Raw genomic sequence first — 26,544 nt, forward strand, 5'->3', positions numbered from 1 at the left:
AAAAGTATGATTTACAAATTAATGACAAAAAAATGATTGGCTTCATCCATGTGCCTATTGATCTTACACTCCTTTCCTGACTTTTGACCGAAAGTAAAGAGCCAATAGTAATCCTTGGGGGCACTGTCATGTCTTCCAAAGGAAGTGTGAAAACTTGAGCCACAGTTTTAACATCCAAGGGCATAGTCTTCCCTTGCACCTACGAAAAAGGAAGTGTGAACCTGAGTCACAATTTTAACATCCAAGGGCATAGTCTTCCCTTATACCAAAGGAAAAACCTAAGCCACGGTTTCAACATCCAAGGGCATAGTCTTCCCTTACACCTAGGAACCTACTTGGTGTGATACAAATGCAAGAGCTGTCATTTTTCTTTAGGATTCTTCAAAACACGCTTCCACGCGAGAGAAGCAAACTCAAAGAGATGAGTTTGTTTCAACTAGTTGTTGTGTGGCTACTAATGGGCTAGGACTAAAACACTAGGAGAATCAAACTCCGACTGCTTGACATGGTCACGAACTCAATGGAAGAACTCGCTAAGGTAAGAAACTCTAGCCCTATGTGAGACTACAAGAAGATGAGAGCAAGGAATAGAATGACTCTTCTCCATAGCTAACCCTTGCGAGAAAACGCTTGACACGAATCATCACACCAGATTGCAACGTGACCCGAATGGCCATTTGCTGCAAATTTGGTGTGTGAGCCCCAAATGTCTCCCACCACTTCACCCCTTGGTGCATCCTCTTATCATCCTTAGCAATTGCCTGAGCAAATGTGCCAGACATGGACTTGTATCTAAGTCATCAATTAAGATGCCCTGCCTATCAACATCAAACTTCGTGTACCACTCTATGACATCCATCCACCCATCATGCATCTCCATATCACCATCTGGATTTTTCTCTCTCCAAATAGGATGGAGAACAAAAGCTACTACATGCAAAGCTATTCGCACACAAGGCTTTCACATCAGCCAACTTTGAGGAGTCTATCTATTCTAGCCATAGTCTGAATCTTCTCCACCATTCGATCTGTGAGCTCATATACAAGTCCCATGGTAGCCCCTTTCCTATCAGCCAAACAAAGGATCTTCATAATAGGTGCACATATCTTCACTATGACTCTTGCTTCCTGCCAGAATGACGCACCTAATACAATGGAAGACACCTGTTATGCTTTCACGGTGCGTGATACTTTCTTCCTGCAGTATTCATCACTCACAACCATACGGCGCAATCCATTGTAGACTCTCTCATCTAGCAAGTTTGTTAACACCATAAACAGGTAAGCAAACCGAGTTTGTGCAGGTTTCACCAATTCCTTCTTGCTGAAAGATCTATATAATGCCAACACAGTGTGCTTCCGAGTAACAAGCATCACAATCATGTTGGCATGTGCTAACACTGGCTTCACCCAAGCAAGCTGCCCAATGTCCTCAAACAAGAGGTCAAGGCAATGACATGTGCATCTAGTGTAAAATATATGGGGCCACTCCTCTATCAAATTTCATGCTCGCACATAGTTAGATGCATTGTCCATGCACACTTGCACCACATTATCTGGCCCAACATCAAGAATGGCATCTTTTAATATCTCAAAAATATATTCTCCTGATTTGTACTGCCCACTAGTGTCCACAGACTTCAAAAAGGCTGAGTCAAAAATGCAAGAGACCATGATATTAATGATAGACCTATGCCTAGTGTTAGACCAGCCATCACATACTATGCTGCATCCATACTTTTTCCATTTCTCTCGAAATTGCAGCAAATCTTGATCTATGCATACCACCTCATTTCTTAGCTCCGAAGTGCGCAAGGCTTTGTAAGATGGAGGCTTAAAGCAACTCTTTGATCTATGCATACCACCTCATTTCTTAGCTTCGAAGTGCGCAAGGCTTTGTAAGATGGAGGCATATTTTAATATCTCAAAAATGTATTCTCCTGATTTGTACTGCCCACTAGTGTTCACAAACTTCAAAAAGGCTGAGCCAAAAATGCAAGAGACCATGATATTAATGATAGGCCTATGCCGAGTGTCAGACCAGCCATCACATACTATGCTGGAGGTAGTCAATAGAGCGAGCGAGAAAAAGCGAGCGGGCCCAATGAAGCGAGCGAGTTTTTTTACAATTCCTCCGATGAGAACAAATTTGAAACCAAACTTACTATAGCAAGATGTTGTCATAATAAGCATACCAATAATCAGACTTACAATCCACCCTATCTTTCACTTGAAGAACATAAACTAATTACCAAAATCATAACAGACTATTGAAATACCACTTCACCTGCAAAATGCACTAGACTAAAACTTTCCAAATGTGTCCATGGTTCACCACAACAATTATCAGTCTATGAATAAAATGGTGTTTTAAACCATATTCTAATCCCCCTGACATTCATCATCAAGAAAGTAGTTGCGCGCATGTGGTTTATCCAATTGGCACTCATCATATCTCTTGTCGGCTGTCATGAATCTTGTCATTTTTTCTGCATAGCATGGTAACAAACTACAACAAAACATACATTTCAAAGGAAAGTAAGTCAAAGTGGAACAATGAAAATAATTTCCAATAAGAAGAACTTGCCATCCTTATGTGTTATACAAAAGACAATTCGCTACCAACAAAAAGCAGAAAAAATCAATTGCTAGATCAAGGCCTTACAAACACTATCCAAAGCGTCAAAATTTGTACTTTCTTGATTCAAAGGCACCCATAAATCTTCACTATCTACCATATTATAAAGATGCTAAATAACACTTTCAAAGTCCTCAATTTTAGCATTCAAAATATATAACAAAAAAACTCAGGGTCAGTAGCATACTACTCATCAAAGGGGTTTGTGACAGGTTCCACTCTCTCTTCTTCCCCCTCTCCATCATGCTCTGACCTGATCCGTTTTCCAGAATGATCTGCCACAAGTGGCTCAACAATGCTAGCCACAATACCGTTGTCTAAATCAAATGAAAAACAATGCCTATCAATGGCCTGACAAGCACGCATAAGAGGGGCTGTACCACAACCCATCTCTAGAACCAGCCCTCCAGGAACACAGAGAAGAGACATAATGCAACCTACAAAAAAACTACTCCTCTCTAGTCCACCTCGTGCTAGCTGAGAAGACATCGGCACAATTGTCCTTGAAGAGGGAGGTATGTGATGAGTCCAGACATCTTCACGTGGATCAATCAAAAGCTGTTGGAAAAGTGGAAAGCTCTCCTTCCAAAAAACTGTTGGATTCTTCTTTGCTCTACGTATTAGAGCTAATACTGAAGATTGCATCTGGAAACCACATGGAGAAAAACATGTATAGTATATTGACTTCAACTAGCAAGCATTATAGCATGAAAGATGGCAAACATAGCATGCATAGGACTTATCCTTCCAAACATATCATGCATAGAACTAACGAGGAGACATTTGTCAAAGACACTTTTATCATGGAATGCAAACATAGAATGCATGGAATGGTAGCTTACCTTAATACTTTTATCATGTTCTCTACAAAATCCATATGGAAACTTGTCATGAATGATCACACGTCTGACAACCTCCATGCCCTGGACATATGCAAACCGTTCCATCCAACCAATACATTGTCCTGCAAGCAATTAATTTTATTTAAAACTAGTAGAATGAAAACACAAAATGTGAAATGTCAATTGTGGTATTGTGCCTTACCTGCCAAAGGACATATGCATGCCAACCAACCACTATCAGACAAAGAAGCTGATGCAATTGCAAGCCCATGCCGCACATGGTCCTCGAGCAAGACATTCCAAGTAGGAGTGGATCCTCTCTCATCAAGTGGATAGCCAGATGGAAAATCGAGCAATATAAGATCTGAAGCCCACTTCACCTTCTTACCTATCCTCTTGTAGTCCTGATCTCGACTAGCCACTGTAATAAAATACTCATGCAAAATAGCATACTTATCATTTCTTTTAGAGTCAACAAAGTCTTTGCCCATTGCAATGTAATCTCCAACTGTACAAGCAAACAAATGTGTGATGCCACGGGCCAAGGAAATGTCAGGTGACTGTGATCGATGGAACACATATTGCTTCACAAGTCCCGAGATTGATTCTCCACCTATATGCAAAAGCAAATCAATTACAAGTAAAAGTAGTGTTAAAGGAACAACTACATATGCAGAACACAACACCACCCTTACCTGCACTCTCTATGTGATCCATTTTATGCCGCATAGGACTAGATGGTCCCTCATCTAGAAAGAGAACAATCATAAGCTTATTAATGCAATGTCAAAACGAATTGAAGACAACATCAACAAACAATCATATTGTATCTTCCTTACCTTTTTCTGTAGGATGTTCTTGTTTCTCTTTCTCTTTCTTATCTCTCCTTGAGCTTCCCTCCACTTTGTCCTTACTTGCTTCATTGGCTTTTTGTGAAGCATAAGTATTGTACAAGTCTCTTTCTCGCACCAGTACTTGTCCTTTAGGGAAATCTATCCACTAGGGACAATGTGCTAATTCCCATTGAGAGAGATGGTGCATGCCCGGTGGATACATGCATGCAGCATGACCAATCTCCACCCAACTCTTACACAAATTTGGAATGTCAGAGATCCTTTTCTCTATTGCCAAGTGGGAGAGATATCTATCAACCAAGAAAAAAAAAAAAATGGATGTCCCAAACCATAAAAAATTGTGTAATTACATGAATCAACAGCACAAACATAGACAAATGAAAAATGACCCTTCAAATGAATTGACAATATACTATAAACCACCCTATGGGCAGCCATGTCCAACTCAGATAGTCCATCTCCTTTTTTTCCACCCTTGCTCTCCATCTTTGTTTCCTTTGATCTTAGCACCACAAACATATGTTTTCTCCCCTCCAATTTTATATCCTCCATGTATTGCTGCAATGTGTAATCCTTAGGGGTATCCAAAGGCATGCCCATTGTTGTGATCACCCTCAAATCTTCAAGCACTTTCAATGACTGTCTCTCCACCTTCTCCAAAAATATCTCTCTACTAATCCACCTAAAACGTAAAAGTTGACGCAATTTTATAATAAAAAAATAAGAGTCATGCCATTGGCAAGAAACAAACAAACACCAAGAAAGATGATTTGTATTGGTAGAAGAAACACACCCTCTATACTCAAGGTCGCCCACAGGCATGAAGTACATGTCTCGCATAGGTTTAGTGGCTTCTAACAAAGAAAGGAAAATATATTTTTTTTCTAATCTCAAATCAGACTTTGCAATGAGTTGGAGCTTCTCCAATGTCACGCAAGAGTCTGTACCATCAAAGCGCAAGGAAAACAACTTTTCCAACCAAGCCTCTCCAAGACCAGGATCTATACAATTCAACACCTATCAAAAGATGACATGTCAGTCACTTAACTTCAAAATAAATGCAACAAAGTATAGAAAATTGAATTCACACCTTTTCCATCCTATCAGCAATTCTCTTTTGAATTATGGTACGCTGCTTTTCTTCTGTCTCTCCCCTTTGATCTAAAGGTAGCTTTGTAGATATTTTGTTCATTGCTTTTTTAAGCTCTGTATTGTACTCAACCTACATACATAAGTTTCAATTAGAGAAAGCAAAGGAGTGATAAAGATCTAAGCATCAATACAAATGCAACATTCTACCTAGAAGACAAGCCTTGCCAGATAACCTCTTGTCAATGGAAACCATGGCTTCTTCCCTTTACTCTCTTGAGCCCTCCAATTCTCTATTGATTTGATCTCACTCGAAGACAATGTTCTCATAAACACCATAGAGTCACACTCACAAATGTTGTGTGCATTTATGAGTATGTCCCTTAGAATGGGTTTGATAATGGCATGTTCATTCATGCTAAAAAACAAACAGCAAAGTACACAACCCAATCAATAAATGCAAAGTAGCATAAAACACAAATGTGGAGAAGATTCAAAGAGTCCATGTACTTACAAATTCATTCGTTGTAGCCCTGCCAAGAGAGCAATCTCACTAATTTTCCTTGGGTCAATTATTGTGCATACCACTCATACATGTCTTTTCTTGTTTGTAGGAAAGATTTCCTTGATAACACTCATCCATGCAGTGGTCCTATGATTGCCCTCCCAAATAAATAACATCTTTTGCGACATAAAATGAAAGTCAGTGTTAGACATCACATCTTTCTCAAACTCCCCATCCACCTCTCTCCAGGTGGGAGACCAACTCTTTCTCATATCATCTATCACAACTATCTCCTCTCCATCACTCTTGCAGACAGATATAATGAAAGACCCTTTCTCTGGGAGATAGCCCTCCACTTGAAATGTACTTCTGAGTGAAGATACATCATCACGAAGTACTCTCACTCTTGCATAAGGTATCAACCTACACAAGGGAATGCGAGGACACTGATTTGAATCAAGCATCCTACATTTGCCAATCACATCACCTCCTCCTTCCACCTGAACTTCACTATCATCCAACTCATCCTTCTCTACTCTTGGACCTTCATCTCTTTGAGTTGATGATACTTCAACCTCTAGACCCACCACACTTTCTTGCTCTTCTGTTCCACCTACTGATGATTCAACATTGTGATCTACTTTTGTTCCTCTTGTCACCTTTGTAGAATGTGCCACTTGAACTTTTTTTCCTTTTTTTCCTGTCATCCTAAAAAGACAAAAAACACAACATTTTTCCAATCATAGTTCTCAAAACCTTTTCAATAAAAACCAAAACTAAAAACAAATACATGTATCTACCAATGCAATTGATTTCCAGTTTAGGGAACATTCACCCACTTGTGTCCTAAAAGAAAAAGGTTCATCTCCAATGCACATAGTATATCAACTTGCAGTGGTATCTATACACTTGGATATATGGAATTGCAGTGGTAAATATGCAATTCTATGCCTACCTCTTACCCTCATGAAAAGATACCTTGAGATGCGAAAAAGGACAGCGCGTTAACGCGCTATCCTTTTTGGCATCTCAAGCTGTCTTTTCATGAAGGCTTTTCTACTCAATCCTCCATGTATCAATACTTTCTTTCATACTCACAAAAGGTTGCTTCGACCATTTCATCTTTTGTCTACAAGTATGCTTTGGTGTATAGGTCTAATGGTCTTTGGAATGCTATTGGACTCTTGAAGGGGTAGGTCACATGGTCTTTTGAATGCTATGCAAGGAGGGGACTATTGGATTGCCTGAGGGACCAAAATAGGCAGCGCGTTAATGCGCTGCCTCTTTTACTACCCCCAACAGTCCAAGTTCCCTCCCTTGCATCTGATTTACACAACAACTCGCTCCTCAATCGAGTTGTGCGAATCAGAAACTCACAAGAAAGAAAAATGATCTTTTTAAAATCACACACACATACCTGTGCTTTGAGGTTGGATTATATTCACCCATTTAGATCTAAGGGCTCTAATTCATTCCATGGTCCTACCATTTAGATCTAAGGACTCTGATTTATTCCATGGTCCTAACCGATTAGCCTCGTTAATATAGAAACAATGTATTAAGTTACTCTATAGAAACAAAGAAATGCTAATGCAAAGCTTCACAGGGTTTTCTTAAAATGCCATGATCTTAGTATGAGCAGAGAAGAAAGCTTCTGCATAGATGCTGCATAGAAAAGGCTTATGGGCGAGAAGCTAAAAACATCCATAGCCAGGACATTGACAAAACGCTTCATATAAACATAGTCCAAACACAGATATGGTCGGTTCCTCTTTGTCCCATAACGTGAATGGTGGATCTTTTGCTTAATCTAAAGGCGCTGCACCCAGTTCAAGAAGCAACGTAGGACCAAGATGTATGTGGCTTCAAAAACACCAGCGACCAAGCCCTGAGAATCGAGATGGGCAAGATCCATGATGTAAGTCATCTGACTATCTGCCACCTTGAGGAAGTTGATTTTGGGACCCAATGAGAGAGAGCAAAGGCAAAAGATTTGTTAATCGATGGGAGCAGCAGCGGTGGCACCATCGAAATCCGTAGCAAAGTCTGATGGAGCGACGCTCGGCATCTTAGAGAGGCATAGCATTTACATGCGTGCGCAAAGGCAAACGATCACCGATCATCTACCTTGCTTAGGAAGGCAGTCCAACTTCCTTCCTGGACTGCCTGGGGTAGCAAAAGAGGCAGCGCGTTTCAGCTATCATCTATCTTGCTCAGGAAGGCAGTCCAACTTCCTTCCTGGACTGCCTGGGGTAGCAAAAGAGGCAGCACGTTAACGCGCTGCCTCTTTTGCTACCCCAGGCAGTCCAGGTTGGAAGTTGGACTGCCTTCCTGAGCAAGATAGATGATAGCTGGTTTCAGGATCTAGATGGTATTGTCAGGCGCATCTTGCAGTTTGGCTTTGAATTATAGGACCTCGCAAAGAATGTGTGCTCGTAGCTTAGTTAATTCGGCGATCATGAATAGATCTCTGATTCAGATCTATGGCTTCGATGGATGTTTGCAGGCCTCGACAAGTCGTCTGCAAGGCACTCTTAAAGCTCCTCGTATGTATGGATTGGCAACTCTAAATTTTTAAAAAGCAACGCCAAGCTCCTACGACTCAGCCCAACCGTCAAAACCAATTGTGTATTAAAGGATACATGCTTTTGCTCAACAAAAGATGTTGCAAGAAGTTACTCCCTTGGATCCTAGTATATTGTATTTCGAGGAAATTGTGCACATTGCTCAAGAGAACTTACCTTCACCTCTGCGAAGAGTGAGAACAACCTTAAGAAATGCTTGAGCAGCTGGAATTCTCAAAACCTCCTGATATAGAAGAAGCGATGCTGCATCCTTTAGCAAGCCGTTCCTTGCTCTCTCTATCTTGATGACCTTATCACAAATGGGGTTGAAATAAGAGTAGTCAGAGACCGCATTTGAGCAGCCCTCCTTTCCCAAGCCATACAGTGTACACAGAAACGAGAGACAAACAATAATCTTGCAGTAGCAGTAGCAGCAACATCAAATTCTAGGTTGATGGTGCAAAGCAAAGATGGAAGATTGATGTAAAAGAGAAATGGATGGAGTACCGGGTGCGAGGCTTTGCGGTAAAACCGATAGAAGCGAATGCAAGGTGATGAGAGAAACGGCGAGGGAAATGAGAGGGGAAGGATGGAAGGAAGGAAGGTGGGAGATGGCGAAGGCGATGAAAAGGAGGAGGAGGAGGAGGAGGAGGAGAAGCAGCTGAGGAGGAGGAGGAGAGCCTGCATCTCCTCCAAGTGCCAAGTTCCAAGTAGAGCTTGAGCTGCTTGTTATCAGTTCGAAGAGCTTCAGCTTCCCTGGATAACTGCTCTTTTGGTGGTCATTGGACAAATCATATACCATTTTGGTGATACATTCCTTACTCTTAAATCTAATGCCGGCTTGTTCCCTTCCAACACCTGACCAAGCCTACCACATTTATGAACGGGGATTTGGTTTCTAGCTAGGCAAAACGGCCCTTGGAAGCAAAACAAGTCACATTAAGTTTGCGTAACCGAAGCTGTAGGAGTGCTTTATTAGGAGTTTCTGAGAATGCAATAGAAAGGAGGTAGCAAATGAGAGATCGACAATGCGCAAAGAAAGCAACAAAGAATTGTAAGAAAATACATTTTCATCGTACTCTGATGCAAAGGCAGAAATGAGGAATAAGAGGAACTGACCATAAAGGAGACACTCATCAGAATAACAGACAACGAAGATTGCTAAGCACAAATGAAAATGAAATACAATTTGCTAAGCGCAATCGTATTTCATAAAGGAGAACAAAGATTGCTAAGCACAAACGAAGCCAGGATTAATGGAAGCGCTACCATTGCGCCACGGATCCCCTTGAATATATAGATAGAAAAGTAAATTATATATTGTAAACGTATAGTAGAGCTCCCACTACCACGATTGTGTGAAAAATTGTACCTCCCATCTTTGCATGTTCCGAAGAGATGTTCGCAAGTCTTTACCATTGACAACGATTCAGTGATTCAAGCTCCAGACAATGACACCCGAGGGAATTTGCAAATTTGTTGTCAAGCACGATTTTGTTGTCCATGGAGATTACGTCCGATTTTCTTTTCTTGCAGGCATGGCGTCTCCCTACACGGTCTTCAAGGGACAATGGATTGAAGCAATTCTCAGATGGAAAGCGTCCACAGATGCGGGCATTAGATTTAAGAGTAAGGAATGTATCATCATTGGACCTCTTTCGGAGGTGCTTGGGCCTCTTAATTAATTAGGAGACTCCATTCACAAAGAATTAATTAACATGTGGGAGCAAGCGGGACAAACAAAAGAAGACATTGCAAGAAGTTACTTATCGTAACAAACAAACATCCTCGCCACTGTAACAGAAACCTCCTCATTTCATCCATCTCACTCCTCAATCCTCACCTCACGATTTTGTAGTTTCGAATTCATGACTCCTTAGTACTCTACTCTATAGCCTAGGCTCCCATCCCACCGGCTGAGGTGCAGATCTACCATCCACAAATTCTGCCTATCTGAACAACTACGGCCTTCTACAATATTGCCTCCCAGCATAGCTCTAATCCTAACAAGATGAACAACTACCGCCATCTATAGGACATAGCACCTATAATCACAACAGCTCCCAACCGCTCCGTGCAGCAAAAGGCTCATCGAACAAAAGGCCTCACCTTCAGTATAGCTTTGAGACACCCTCTTCAACGATCGTCGAGACTTTTTTTGGATGTCGGAATCGGTGTCAAGCCTCGCGTACTTCGTTGATCTCTTGTCTTTGACCATGTCCAACAGAGCAAATACACAGATTCGTGGGTCGGTGGTCTCGATGAGCACAAGACCAATCTATAGCAAGACTTGTCCGATCTATAGCAATGCAACCCTTCAGTTCCCAATCGGCTAGTTCATCAAAGTTGTTGATGGTGCCATGCTCTACTAGACGCGAGCGATCTCTCTTCTCATGTTTAGTAGAGCATCAAAAATCATCCGACATTTCACTCCTCCATTCCATTTCACGCTTCCAAGCCTCGAGCAAAAGAGGAATACCTTCCTTCCTTCCTGGACTACCTGGGGTAGCAAAAGAGGCAGTGCGTTAACGCACTGCCTCTTTTGCTGCCCCAGGTAGTCCAACTGCCACCACAGCGAGTCACCTTTGGACTGCTTGTGATTGATCGTCTTCCTCATCGTTCTCTTCTAAGAATCTATACGAACATGCTTACCCTGCCCCAGTCCAGGAAGGAAGTTGGATAACCTTGCTCGCTGTGGTGGAACTTCCTTCCTAGACTGCCTGGGGCAGCAAAAGAGGTTAACGCACTGCCTTTTTTGCTGCCCCAGGCAGTCCAACTACCACCACAACGAGTCACCTTTGGACTGCTTGTGATTGATCGTCTTCCTCATCGTTCTCTTCTAAGAATCTATACGAACATGCTTACCCTGCCCCAACAGTCCAGGAAGAAAGTTGGATAACCTTACTCGCTGTGGTGGAACTTCCTTCCTGGACTGCCTAGGGCAGCAAAAGAGGCAACGCATTAACGCACTGCCTCTTTTGCTGCCCCAGGCAGTCCAACCGCCACCACAGTGAGCCACCTTGCTTCATATCTCTTTCGGCTCACTTTGCTTCATATCTCTTTCTGGCTTGCACTCTTACCGTTACGCTTGCCTCCCTAGGCTATGGTCGTTGAATTTCTGAAGAGAAAAGAGTACTTACCTCAAAAGCTCTTTGCTCATTGATGTTTGTTGAAGGCCGCAAGGAGGTCGATGTCATTGAAGTTTGTTGAAAGCACAAGGAGCTTGATGTCACAGCAGGCATCTCGGAAAGGAAGGAGTTGACATCGCTAAACTTTTGAACTGTGGGAAGATGAGAGGGCAGGAATGGAAGGGGGTGGGGAGTGTTGGAGGAGTGTGAGGAGCATTTGGGGGAAGCTTCAAAGCTGGAGAGAAAGAGAGATAGAATCGCTTCAAGGCTGGAGAGAAAGAGAGATAGAATCTGATGCAGCCCACCATGCCCTTCCTCATAATATCTCCATATTTTGCAGGAGATTTTGTAGTAATGATTTTGCAGGCGATGGTCATTATTAGACAGATTTTGCAGGCGTAGCCTTTAGAGAAACGATTTTTGAGGGATTTTGCAGGCCTGGTCATTATTAGACGGTAGGAGAAGATCACATAACTAACACCATGTAATAGTGAGGAGAACACCATGTAATGACTCATGATGGAAATAGTAATATTGCTCGTTCATGCAAATGTGACGTAAACTAACACATTTCGATAGTATTCATTTTAGATATGGATTTGAAGATACTACTCATTCTAACTATTGCTAGTAAAATATAGTAATTATAAATCTTTAATTTTTTTCTTGATATTTTAATCTTTCAATACCAATATATAAATTTGAAAGTTACTTCTCTTTTTATTCATTTATATTAAATGTACACCCTTACTAAATGAAATGCATGGAGGCGTCATTCAAGTTACTATATGCATGAAGGCATCTTGTTCAAAGATTACCATTATTCTAAACAAATAAACACATATTGTTCAATAAAGACCTGCAATTAAACAACCACCTTGGATGCTAATAGTGACATCCATTTGCATTTGACACTTACAGAGACGAACTTGCTTCTCTTCCATAATTCAATGCAGTGGCTCTTTCAACACTTCTCTTTGCTCCATTCTCTTCGGTCTCCAACACATCTATGACATTTCTTCTTTTGCCTCCCTGCTTTCGGACCCTTTGTGTAGCTAGCTTTTCACTTGTTCTTTGGTTGGTGTCGTCTGGTGCTACATCTTGGCTCTAGCATTTGAATCATGCCTTTCTCAGTTTTCATTCGCTTTGGAGAACACGAATCATTGACCATTCGTTTTGACACTCCTTTCCTGGAGGTTTCATTGGTGGAGCTTAAGGAACACTTTCACATTGAGAACGAGGACATTAAGCTGCATCAAGAAATCAGAATAGATGAGCTTGCCATTGTACTTCCAGTGGTGAACTTAGAGGATGGTCAGAAAGGGTTCAAGATTAGTGGTGGCCAACAATCAACCTTAAGAGTTCACATGTCCTATAAGAGAGGTACTCATGGTGACTTTATGAATCATGAACTGAATAGTTTGGTTTCACTTATAGAGAGGATGCCTTTGAATAGTTCTCTTCATGTTGCGCTCAAATCTGCAGTTCGGGTGGAGAAGGTTACTGAGCTTTCTCTAACTTACGATGGATATATTGTCTTCGAACTTCCACCTATGCCTAAGGGTTCACCAATGTCTGGAATGGAACAGAATGCTGATGGTCATGTTTGGACAAAATATTCCACATGTTCGCAAGACTGCTTCAATGGTGTTGTGAGAATGAGTAGATGTTCAGGTTATTTGAGATGTTGTAATTTGGATTGTCCTTTCCTTGAACGAATGGGAATTTTAAATGATAGACAATGGAAAGGAAAGCTTAGGAGGCCTCCTCTACCTGGTCCCATTGATCCAGCCTTGGGGTCACTTGTGTGCAAGCATTGTGATGCAATACTAGAGTGTGTTTACCTATGCAGTGCTATTATATATTATTGCTTTCCCCATAAACAAGTGAAGACAATGAGATGCGCAGTGCATGTGGGTTTCCATGACCATCCAGTTGAAAAAGGTAGAAGTCGAGCAAAGGAAATGCAAGTAGAGGATCTCATTTCAATGCATGCTAGGTTGAATAAAAATTCCTCTTGCAAACATATCAAGGTGTCTGTGGCACAAGACCTTGTGATGGAGATGATGCTAGCAAAAGATGGGGTTGTTGTGGAGCTGCTAGATGATCAAAAGTTCAAAGAAGTGCTTGAAACCATTACACCAATGACCCAGAGAAGGAGGCTTGAGAGAGTGGTGCAGAGCGCAAGAAGTGAGGCTAGAGGAGGGGATGGTGGAATGGATTCAATACTTGATTCAAAGAGGAGATGCAAATATCCATACCTACAAAGTATCCTATTTCCTGAACAATTGCAAGATGAACAACAACCACATATCTTCAAAATGTCGACCATTGGTCCAGGATCAGGAGTTGATCTAGTGAATCGCATGCGGCCTGGTGGAAGCTTAGGATCATAATGGGTTCATTTTGACCATGTGCATCGAGTGAGGGGATGGTCAACAATGGGTGCTCATGTGTATGACCCATTCATAAGGGAACTATTAACTATAGCAATATGTGAATTCAAGGTGGAGGATAACCATGCTCAAGTTCGATTCTGGGAGCTACTGAACAATACAATGGAGAAGAATGGTTTTAAAAAACCTGAATTCCATGGATTCATGGTAGATGGAGCAGGAGCAAATTGGCTGGCTGTCCGCACTATTTACAATGGTGGACTTGAAAATGTGATGGATGGTAGAGAAAGAACTTGTGTTTTCCATTGGGAGATGAGCATGGTTGAGCACACCAGACGATGCATTAAGCCAAAATTTCAGGAGGAGAATAAAGTTCTACGTCAGAAGTGGAGAGAGGCAACAACTTAAACTTCTGCAGACCAATGCAAACAAACATTGAACTTGTATTGGTCCCCGATTCATGTGAAGGAGGGTGAGCTACCAACATTGCATATGTGGCTTGCTTGGTGGGATGTTAGAGTCAACCAGTGGGGGGGAATGTTCTTGCAGCAAGAAGAGCACTCTGGATTTGTTCCTACAGTGAACCTTACAGAGACAAAACATTCTAGCATGAGAGCAGCACATGGATATGCAAAACACATAACATTGTATGATGCTTGTGCAGCAGATCTTGCAATGAGTGTCCTTCAGAGTGCCCACTACAATGCCTTTATGAATGGAAGACACTTGGGTACAGGACCAAATTTGGATGCTCTCTAGCGAAGAATACTTGATGGTAGTGGGTCTGGTAAAGGGGACAAAAATAGGCTTGTGGATTTATCACACACAGTGATTGAAGAGGCTGGGATACAATCTCTTGAGATGAATAGGCCAATAACAATTCACTGTGAGCATAAGAAGAAAGAGGGGTTCAAAATGTTCAACATCGGTCCATGGAAATGATAGTCATCGACCAGAATACATGACAATGACAACAAGGAGAGTGATAGGAAAAAGAAGACAAATTGATTTTAAAAGTCCATCACAGGACATGGTTTGTAGAGAGATAGATATTCATGAAGCCAATTGGGCGATCAGGAGAACCGAACCACATAGCATTGTCACATGCTTTGGCTACATGGCAGAGAGTCGGAGACGATGTGGGGCACTAATCAATTCACTTGGTAGAAGTGCAAGTTATGGTGTGCCAGCCCCTTGTTTTAAGGGAAGAAGGCAACATTCTCATGGAGTGATAGAGCAATTTGTATGGTTTTGTAATACTTCTATCACCCATACATGGAATGTGGATAAATCCATTCAAGGTGTTCCTGGGGTCTCTCCAGGTGTATGGAAGGTTGCAAGTGGGACATCAATCACTGTAGATGAGAGGGGTGCCCTTGTAAGGGCAGGGTTCGTATTTAATAGTGATGATTCTATTGGTGTGATGGGACCTCCTTATGCACAACAAATCCATATAGCTAGCCATGTGCGCCCTTCTCATCGTGATGGAAAGCTTGTTTCATGGAGAAGTAAGTTGAATAAAGATTTCAAGGAAAGGATACACAAGGCACTTACAGAAAATGGGGAGGTGGTGAGAGAGAACATCATTATTCCACATGAGGTGCATGTATTCCATGTTCGTACAACAGGATCAATGTCCAAGGGGCTAACATATAGTGTCTTGATTTCAGAGTTTCCACGTTGCACATGCCTTGATTTCATAGAAAAAGCAAGAAAAAGTCCCTACATGCCTTGGAAGCACATATACTTCGTGTTTATTGTTGTCTTGGGCTTAAGTGAAATGGTGCATCAGTTTATGCATCAGGCTGCATTGAAAAAAGTTAAATTGTTTCAAGCTCTGGGTGGTAGAAGAAACCCATCAAGTATGTAGTGTATGGCTTGGATGCCCTTTTTTTGCATTTCCTTCAGAATCGGATAATATATGTAGGTGTGCTTCCTTGCATGAAGTTGCACGAAGTTGTATTTATTGAAGGTGGAAGAAACCCATCAAGCATTTAGTAGGCAGCCTAGATGTCCCTTTTTTATATTTCCTTTGGAAGCGGATGATATACATAGGTGTGCTTCCATGTTTTGGCAATACATGAAAAAACATTTTGTACAATCATTCCAAGGGTTGGAAGATATTTTGAAGCATCAAATTTTTATATTAATTTTTTTTTGTATGACATATGCTTTTTGTGCTATGGAGTTAATAACTTTTAGAAAAAAGGTGTCTTCTGACAAAATGAAGAGCAGTTCATGTAATATGTTACTATTCTCATTATTGAAAGCATTCAATGTTTTATTTTATCATTACTTTTCCACAGCAAAGGAAACATGATTTGAACATGTACTTCTGGAAACATGCTAGCCAAGATGCAGGCGAGTGGGTAAGCTTTCTTGGAGCATAAATTGTGATAATTGGTTGTCCTGATGAATATGATGTGGTTGTTATTAAACAGATAACACCTTGCATTGTTGTTTGTCCATGCTCGCTTATTTGGCCTCGCTCGATTTTCTTCGCTCGCTTTTTGGTAATCCTCACTATGCTGCATCCATACTTTTTTCATTTCTCTCGAAATTGCAGCAACTCTTGATCTATGCATACCACCTCATTTCTTAGCTCCGAAGTGCGCAAGGCTTTGTAAGATGGAGGCTTAAAGCTGGGCCCAACTTGGCCAATTGCATGAAACATCTCCAAAAAATATGGACTCCTCACCTTCCAATGAGGAATGTCCTCTACAAAGAAAAAGCGTTGAAGAGCAATTTAGGCATCCTTCCGTGCCTGGGACTCCCATGCCTTGGCCAAGGCTCCCTTTGACACCTGCTGTTTCTTTTGCTGTGGCTCATGTGCATATGCACTTGCAACACCACTCTCCCAGGCATCTCCCAAATCAGCCATATCTCCATCAACCTCTTCTGAAAATTTGTTTTAGCTACCTTTGCTTGCAACCTTCTACAAGTGTCTCTCACATTTTCATGGGGAGAGGTACAAGGGTCAACCCCAAAGCCTGCAAGCCCAAGAAAGTGTGCTCTAATGCGAGTAGGTCCTCCATCCCATTTGTGAGGGCAATACTTGCATTTACATGTGAACTGCCCCTTTCCCAAAGGCTTCACAGTCTCCACAAATTCCCACTCAGCTCCTTTCCCTCTTCCCATCTGCAAGAGAGAGAGAGAGAGAGAGAGAGAGAGAGAGAGAGAATCTGAAATTTAGACTACAAGAAAACTTCAACACTCATTCAACAGATGAGATGGGAGAGAGAAGAGGGAGTGACCTCGGTCCTCCTTGCAAGTTGTAACTTGTCGGTGGATTGAAGCTCCAAATTCCAAGCAAGAAGGGACAACTTGCAAGGCTGCTGGTGAAGGCTGGAGGCTGGAACCTGGCTATACGGCTGGCTGCTGGAGTATGGTCCTATATGGATAGGAAGTTGTAGGCTACAGGAGTGCCTCGTACGGAGTATGGAATATGCCTCAGGCACACCTTGGTTTTTATGTGTGAGTGCTAGAGGCACAGTTAGGTGCCCACAAGCATAGTTAGGTGGTGGAGAGCCACATAGGATGATTGAGAGAATCTAGGAGCAGATTGAGGAGATGATTGTGGAGCTCTGAAGTCATCAGTGATGTCAGTGAGCATGTATGAGGTGCCTACTTAAGGACCTCACTCTTCTTCATTCTATAATGCAAGTATTCTGAGTTTGTGTCCACTCTTTCCTTTCCTTTCAGGTTACCAACATGGTATCAGAGACCTTTGATCCCCCTTGAGTCCATTTCTGCCACATCATCTTCTTCTTCCCCATTTTCCTCCTTCTTCCCAAAATCTTTGAGAGCTTGGTTCTCTTCCTACAAACAATCATTGCCCAAACCCTCTGAGCTGCAAACTCCTCTAGTATAGGCGAACTTCCACCTACAAGCAATTGAAAAAAAAATGTCTCTGTTGGCTGCCATTCTCCAAAGAGCACATTTCTTCTACTACTCAATACTCCCTGCCTGCTATGCCATTGCTTGAGCCCTCTCAGGAGTGGATGGGCGACCTCAAGACGAAGATTTTGAGCCATTTTTCAGCTCATTTGGTTTAGTAACGAAGGAGAAATCGTCAAAACTCAGGTTCATACTGTAGCAACTCCCTCGGGCAATAGCGTGTGCCATTTTGTCCAACCTCTATGTTGGATCCTCTATGGTATATGAGCTTTCTTTTGCTTCAAAAAGCCCTCTTTTCCTTGCTTTGAAGAGTGAGCTACAAGCCCTCCAAGTTCAATCCTTCGGTTTTGACAGTTTTGACAAGTTTTTGAAGATGATGCTACATAAAATGCTACTCTAGCACTTTTGAGTTTTTGAAGTTTTCAATAGCATCAGTACAAGTGTGGCTTCAGTTTTTCTTTGAATTGCTAGACCTGGTTTTGATTGGAAAGTATTCATTTTAGCCACCTCTATGAAGCATATAAGTGAAAGCATCATTGTTTAAAATTTGGTCACAAGACTTTGCTACATTAAACGCTTATATTTTAAAGCATTTCAGTTAATATTCTAAGCCCTGTAAGAGAGAAGACACTACCCAATACCTGGGTTAGACCCTCTCATGGCTTGCTTATGCAAAATATGTGAAAAGCCTAAACATAAAGCAATGTCTTGTTATGCTACAAAGGATGAAAATGCCAACCTGACTTCCTTGTTGAAGATTGCCAAAACAATGGTTGCCAAAAAGGAAGCAACTACAAAGCCAGAGATCTACCCTCTCATGGCACTTTTATTTGACTCCAAGTACAAGAAAAAGATGAAGGTCCTAAGATATGCTTCTCTACACAACTATGGAGATGATAAGATAATTGTTTTCTTGAAGGATATGATTTTCAGATCCACTTGTTCTATCATAGTACCATATTATAAGGCACTAGACACTGCCCATGTGGTAAGACCTTGCCTTGACATGGATATTTTGCCTCCACAAGATGAGGCATCCCATGAAGATTATGCATTTTAAATCATCTCTATGTATGCTCCAGATCTCTCTTTTTATGTCAAGGTACTCAGCCTGGATAGTCCTCCAAAATGAATGAAATAAACTATTGTGTTTTTATGCTTTGTAAACACCTCTGGTCACCTTATGATGTAGGCCATGTGTATGTTTTTCTCCATGGTACCTCCTGTAGACATTGTGTGCATGTACATGCAGGGGAGATAACCATTGGAAAGTCTTTTTGTATCCCTTTTGTTTACCTTACACCCATGGGAACCCTTGCTAGCATGAGAACCTAGCCATAGATTTATCCTTGACCACCATGAGATGGCATGAGAAACTATGAGACTAGATGTATCCTTGACATAGCCTGAGGCATTCCCTTGAGGGGAGGTTTGTTGGGATATCTCAAGGTGTATGCCTCAGGCACACCTTGGTTTTTATGTGTGAGTGCTAGAGGCATAGTTAGGTGCCCACAAGCACAGTTAGGTGGTGGAGAGCCACATAGGATGATTGAGAGAATCTAGGAGCAGATTGAGGAGATGATTATGGAGCTCTGAAGTCATCAGTGATGTCAGTGAGCATGTATGAGGTGCCTACTTAAGGACCTCACTCTTCTTCATTCTATAATGCAAGTATTCTGAGTTTGTGTCCACTCTTTCCTTTCCTTTCAGCTTACCAACACTATGTACAAAACTCTAGTTGCTTTCACTGAACCTGAGCCATCCTTCTTGAAAGGAAGGCCATGTAATTTGCCAAGAGAACGTTGCACACCCCTCACAAACTTCATTGGCTGGTTGCTATAATTTCGACATTCCATGAACCATTTCGTTGTTGTACAAGTAGGCCAATGCTCTATGATGAACATGACCAAACCTGGCATGCCATAAATGACTCAGAGAAGCAAAAGAGATAGCCAAAGCATGCTGAACATAGGGTTGAGCATCAAGCTTATATAGCCCTTTCTCATAAGTAGTTGCCACAATTTCATACCCTTTCTTGGGATCCTTGATCCTGCATTGATCATCTTGAAACTCAACAAGCATGTGTTGATCATCAGCAATAGAAGGAACTGAAATTAAGTTCTTTCTCAAATCTGGGACATACCAAACATCACGGATGCATTTTTTCTTGCCTGAATTCAAAAGGATGGGAACATCTCCCACTCCTGTGATGTCCTGTGATGCATCATTTGCACATGTAACCTGTGTGCTATAAACAAGTGAGATTTCCACAAACCACTCCATTCTAATAGTCATGTGCTTAGTAGCACCACTATCCAAATACCATGTATCAATGGCAGCAAAAGGAGCATCAATAGACTTAACATGTGCGATAGAATCCCCCCTAGCATCAAAGCTATCTTGAACTGCATCAAACACAAAATCTTTGTCCTCTTGTGCAAAGTGTGGCTGTGGTGGAGCATTTGCATTTTCAATTGGTACAACACAATCACTGCTTGTGGCTTGCCTTTTCTTCTTATTAGCAATCCTTTTCAGACACTCTGCAATAAAATGACATGGATGTTTACATTAATTGCATTTGCCCTTCTTCACCTTAGGACCTTAATTTGCATTCGCCTCATTCTTGGGCTGATATGTATGGCTGTTCTTTTTCTGAAAATGACCTCCCCTTTGCTGAAATTTGCCCTTTCCTTGGGTGGCAAGTGCTTGCTCACCTTGATGGAAGGAATGGGCAAAATTGGATATCCTCTCCTCTTCCTGTAACAACAACCCAACTAGCTCATCAAATGAGATATGGGCTGCCTTGAGCATAATAGTCAAAGAGGTAACAAATGTGGCATAAGAGGGAGCCAAGCTGTTGAGAGTGATAGAGACTAATTTCTTGTCCTCTATTTCCTCATAGCTGATCTCTAAGATTAGTGATTCTTGTAATGTGCTTTGTGATGGATGGTCTGACCTTCTTGTATGGAAAGCTCCTTGAGCTTATTGGTCAATGCAATGACCTTGCCTCATTCTTGACATGATACATGGTTGCCCAACTTTTCCCATACATCCTTTGCATCTGTGCATGACTTAATGGTTGTCATAATGTGCCTCTCCATTGATGAAGCAATCAAGAACAAAGCTTGGGCATTTCTACGGTCAAACTTCATTTGCTTCTCATTAGGAGTGGCAATAGAAGAAGTAGAAGTGGTGGTAGAGGATGAGCTAGTACTATATGCAATAGGCCTAGTCTCATCACCACTCACAATATTGTTAGAACATGAAGTCAAGTGTGAGTGTGTCCTAGAGTCCAAGGGTGTCCTATAGTTGTGTGGGTGTGGATGTGTCTAGTAGGTGAGGTATTAATGCCACCTCCTATTGTTTGGTGTGTGAGAAGATAAGGCTTCCCAGCCTATAAAATAGGCATTGTACTGCATGCTATCTATCAATCACATCAGTTGTTTTGTGCCCCAAATATGTTTCCATCATGTGATTATTCCTTGGTTCCTTCATGTGGTATCATAGCTATCTCCTGGTCAACCTCTCCTCAAGCTGCATTCTCCATGGACTCGAGATTTTCTGCAGACACAACTCTCATGGCTAGCTTTCCATAGTTGTTGCCTTAAACTTTATCACCTGACATTGAGAGTGCTTTCAACTCATTGCTGCTCTGCCTCATCAACATCGGAAGCATACTTTGTCACTAAAAAGGTTGATCGTGAGTAGCTTCTACAACCTAAAGAGAGATCAATCTCAACCTCATGGTAGTCGGTCATTAGCAACTCAAGATATATGTAGCTCCTCAATGAAGACGTTCTCTTTCAAAGCACGAGGTTTCACAGGTTTTAGCGAAATCGTGGGAGTCCAATAAACTCTTTGAAAGATTAGTGCGCTTCTAGTTTTCCTCAAGTCGGAATTTCCTCCCATCCTCGTACGACAGAGGGGTGTCCATCAATTCCATGCTGAACCGATTGTGCGAGAGGGTTATTGACAACACTAAAAATTCTTGTCACGCTGCCTCAACCTCCACGCCTCAATTGCATTTTATCTGTTGCAGCTCGAGGTTTGCTGAATTCTATTTATCGCACCATCAAACATGTGCCCATTTGATCACTAGCATACGTAAAATCCTTTACTATTGGCTATAGTTCCTGAGCCACAATTTTGGAGACGTCGTCTTTTTCCATGATCTCTTTCAGTCTATGATATCTGTCGATTATGAAAGACCACCATCCTTTGGGCTGAGATATCTTGACATGTATCTATGTGAGCCTCTGAGCATGTTGATTCTCAAGCCATGAGAGCACTCCTTTGAACACACTCAGAGTTTAGTCTCTGAGTTACACAGGGTACGTAGTTTAGTAGTCTTATCACTGTCATGTTTAGTCCCTCACCTTTCCTTCATGGGGGGGTGTTAGAACATGAAGCCAAGTGTGAGTGTGTCCTAGAGTCCTAGGGTGTGTGTGGGTTTGAATGTGTCTAGTAGGTGAGGCATTAATGTCACCTCCTAGTGTTTGCTATGTGAAAAGATAAGGCTTTCCAGCCTATAAAATGGGTATTTTACTTCATGCTATCTATCAATCACATCAGTTGTTCTCTACCCCATATTTGTTTTCATCATTGGATTGTTCCCTGGTTCCTTTAAATATCCCATAAGTTCTTGCAAGAGTTGCATAAGAAGCTGAAGGGAGAGATTTAAGAACATCTTAGAGGAGAAGTGAAGAGCTCTGTAGACACACAAGTTCAAAAGGAAGTGAAGGAGCAAGCTAAAAGGAAGCTTAACTCAAAGAAAATTAGAATTAGAGGACTATCAGACAATTGGTTTGTAGCTGAAGCTACTGACAGTGAGAATTTTGAAAAAATCAGTAAAGCTCTACCAAGAATTGATTGGGGACATGCAGATTTTGGGGTTATTTAGAAGCTCGTGGAATTCTCACTTTTAGCACAAGAGAAGAAAGAACACGGATTCTTCGACGATCCAACAAGTTGAAAGGATTTTTAGTGTGGTTTGCAGAGGAGCTCACTAAAACCCAGCTAAAGAGCAAAGCCTTTGAGCTTGCAAAGGTGAAGGCGGCTAGAAAAGAATGCAGATGGTCTATCTACAGAGATGGCAAGGCATTGATCAGAGACTTCAAAGCTAAACCTAAAGAGTCTCGGTCTATAACTAATGTATCATCTTCATTTGCTTTATCTTTTTCGTTCTTTTGGTTTCAATGAACTAGATGTAATCGGAACTTCAAGTTATACCTATGTCATTTACGACATATGACATAATATTAAAACATTCTTTCTTTGCTCAAAAAAAGAAAAAAACACTGACTACAAATGCACCTGCAAAGAAAATGTAACTGAAAGGAAAGTGCCTCTAACTACTCTGTGCAATCACTGCAAGTATGGCATCAACTGATTGCTCAAAGTGAAACTGACTACTCTATAGCATTACCCATTGTAATCAAACTCAAGATGCACCTTGAGTTTGATGTTCTTGTTCCTGCAAAAAGCAGATTGACAATCCTCTTAATGTGGTGATGTTCTTCAAATAGAAATCTTAGGGGGGTCACTCACTATATGTAACCCTATCACGTGAGTTGAACAGAAGGATTTTTTTAATATCTAAATTTAACAAAAGTTAATTTACATAAGGGAGTATTTAAAACAATTTTCAAAAAGATTTACAGATTTGTATAGAAAAAGGGTACATTTTATTAATGAAAAATTTACAGATAAGGGATTTTAGAAATATGCCTTGAATGCACGTGATATAGAGGGTTTATACATAGTGACCCCCCTGAGATAGAAATGGCAAACAATAAGAGGCTAGTAACACCTCCACAAATGGTAAAGGCCAATCTTCAACTAGAGCAACCATATCCAACAATAAATGCTGTCTCAAATCCCCAATAGAAGCAACAAATGAATGTAGCGAGGCAAACATCCTCCTAAAGATTGTGGGCTGGTCATGTAGGCCTCCAAAGCCAATATCTGAGTTGTATAGGGGCGGCGACCTTGATAAGGATACGCTTTCCCTACCTGTGCGTTGATGACCAGCTATCAGTTTACTTCTCTCAAGCTGGCGGCACAATTGTTATGGCAATTCAGTTGTTGATGTTCCTTGATAAGGATAGGCTTTCCCTGCCTGTGCATCGATGACCAGCTATCAGTTTACTTCTCTCAAGGTGGCGGCACGGCTGTTATGGCAATTCAGCAAAGAAAGCAGCAGCTTTGAGCTAAACAGTCCAAGCTCACACACAAAGGCACCGCCTTGAAGAAGACCCTTAACAAGGTAAGCTGAAAACTGACGACCAGTAAATGAGCGATGTCCTGAATAGGTGGTGGCTTGCTGAAAGGAATAGAACAGATCTGAATCAATGGCCAAAGAGGATGGGAGATGGTTGTGAACACAAGTGAGTAAGAATGTGGTCACACACAAACTCCAATAGAATGTTCAATAGAATGAAAGTACAAGTACTTGGTATTTATGGTACCCAAGTACAACACTAGAAATAGACTACGTCCTAGTCTATCGTACACCACCATATCATCGTATGTGTCTACATGGATCTAATAGATTCATGTATCTTGTCAACCAAATCTTATGAATTGATGAATCCAATAAACCATATCATAGTATTGCACCAATCGATTGGCTTACAAACCCATACTTCATGACAGATGCTGTAGATCACCTAAGCCACCTTGAACTTGTCTTCATCGAATGATCAATTGCTAAACTTGCTAGAATGTTAGTTCACTTTGAGATTTGCAAGTGATTGAATCGTGGATTGGTTGCCTTGCTCATTCCGGTAAGAATATTGTAGAGAATTTTGTTGGTAGTCTTCGCCCTGGCCATTGTTTCTCAAACACTCAAGATAAGTCTCCCAGCTAGAGTTTACACAAAGATTGTCTAGAAAGACTTCTAAGAAGTCCCTTAGATACTCTTTAATGGCCGTACTCATGAGTCTTTGGAAAGTGTGTGAGGCATTTCTTATCCCGAATTCCATGACCTTATATGCATATATACCCCACTCAGTGGCAAATGATGTCTTGTGCTAGCCCTCTAGGTCAATGAATGCTTGGTTGTATCTTGAAAAGCCATCAAGGAAGTTATAGGCTTCCTTACTTGCCACTCTTTCTAGGATCTATTCTATGTAAGGGAGGGGATAGTGATCTCAACTTGAGATTGTGTTAAGTTTTTTTTTTTTTTTTTCAAGAAAGAAACTTCTATTAAGAAAGAGAAAAAACCCACGAGAGCAAGCTCAAAGCGGAATACATCATGAAATCATGAGGATAAATAAAACCCCCTCAAAGTGAGGTGGAAAACAACCAAGGCTGAGAGGCTGAAAGTGCCACCTCAACCCTGTAGGAGTCTCAGAGAAGAAAGGGAAATCCTTCCATTCCCTGCAAATAGAAGTCCTCCTAGTTGAGGTTGCATAGGAGTCTCCTTGCATACTCGTCCATACGGCCATCAAGGTATGTACGGTGTCTGTCTAGATTGTCTGTCTAGATACTAGCCAATGTGTACGAGGGATGAACCTGAGTACCCTCCAAAGCAGCCTCTGTGCATCTGGCTCTCCAGATATGCCAGGATGCTATGCTCGCTAGAATCTCCCAAGAGGTATTCACAGAGGCATGTACAGCTGTAAAAGGAAGGTGTGGTACCACATCCAATGAACAGGACTCAATTTGATGACGTCGAATCGAAATGGTTAGAGAGAAGTCAAGTCTCTCATAGAATACCTAAGGCCCTATAAGAGAAAGCTAAGCCACTGAGCCCCATGTCATTAAGAATGGGGAGTGGGCAAAGTGATTGAAAATCCTGGCTACCCCCATCCAAATCATCCTCACCTGTTCTGTAATCCCATAAGCAATGCTGAATAGTCTCCGAAGCAGAGAGGCAATGAGGGCAAGTAGGGTCGGCTCCGAACCTGGATCTCCAAAGGTTCACTGCAATCCCACCATGGATAGAAAGCCAAAAGAAGAGAGTGATCTTTCTAATTCTGTGGGATTTCCAGAGTCTCCTCCAGAAGCACCTCTGCAGATCTATAATGATATCAAATGTCTCCCAATGAGGAACTCTGAAAGGTCTCCAACCTCTACTACTGAGCTGAAATCTCCTAGCATTACTGACCGTGTAACAAAAGAAGGGGATGCTCTTCTCTTGATGCCTTGCATCAATCCACTCCCACTCTCCAGGGTGCCACTGCAAATTCCTAATGAAAACTCCCTCATAGGGCCAAAGCCTCCAAGATCTGGTGGAGAGTAGCCGGGGGTCTGGGTCAAAGAATCACTCTGAATCTGATCCCTGCACCAAAAGACCTACAACCCTGATAGGCTGCACACTAAAAACTAAAGCATCATCGTGTGCATCTCGAAAGGCCAAAACTTGAAGAGAAACACCGCCTCTCGTAAAACTACCTGCCCAAGTGGAGCAAGTGAGTGGCATATCATTTGTGTCTACCCAATCCACTGGAACGGCTATCTCAATCTGCAAGATCCTCCTTGCACTCTCTCTGAGATGTCCTGTCAACTGAGATTTGGTCTCCTCTAGAATCCTGTGAAAAGCTTTCCAAGATCCCAAAGATGATGCGGGTCCCCTCTCCCACCTAGACCACTGCATGTAGAGTGAGGCACCAAGTGGTCTGCCGTGAT

Source organism: Dipteris shenzhenensis, chromosome 4, assembly GCF_047967505.1.
Source record: "Dipteris shenzhenensis isolate YYH24624 ecotype China chromosome 4, Dip_SZ_1.0, whole genome shotgun sequence".
Taxonomy (NCBI): domain Eukaryota; kingdom Viridiplantae; phylum Streptophyta; class Polypodiopsida; order Gleicheniales; family Dipteridaceae; genus Dipteris; species Dipteris shenzhenensis.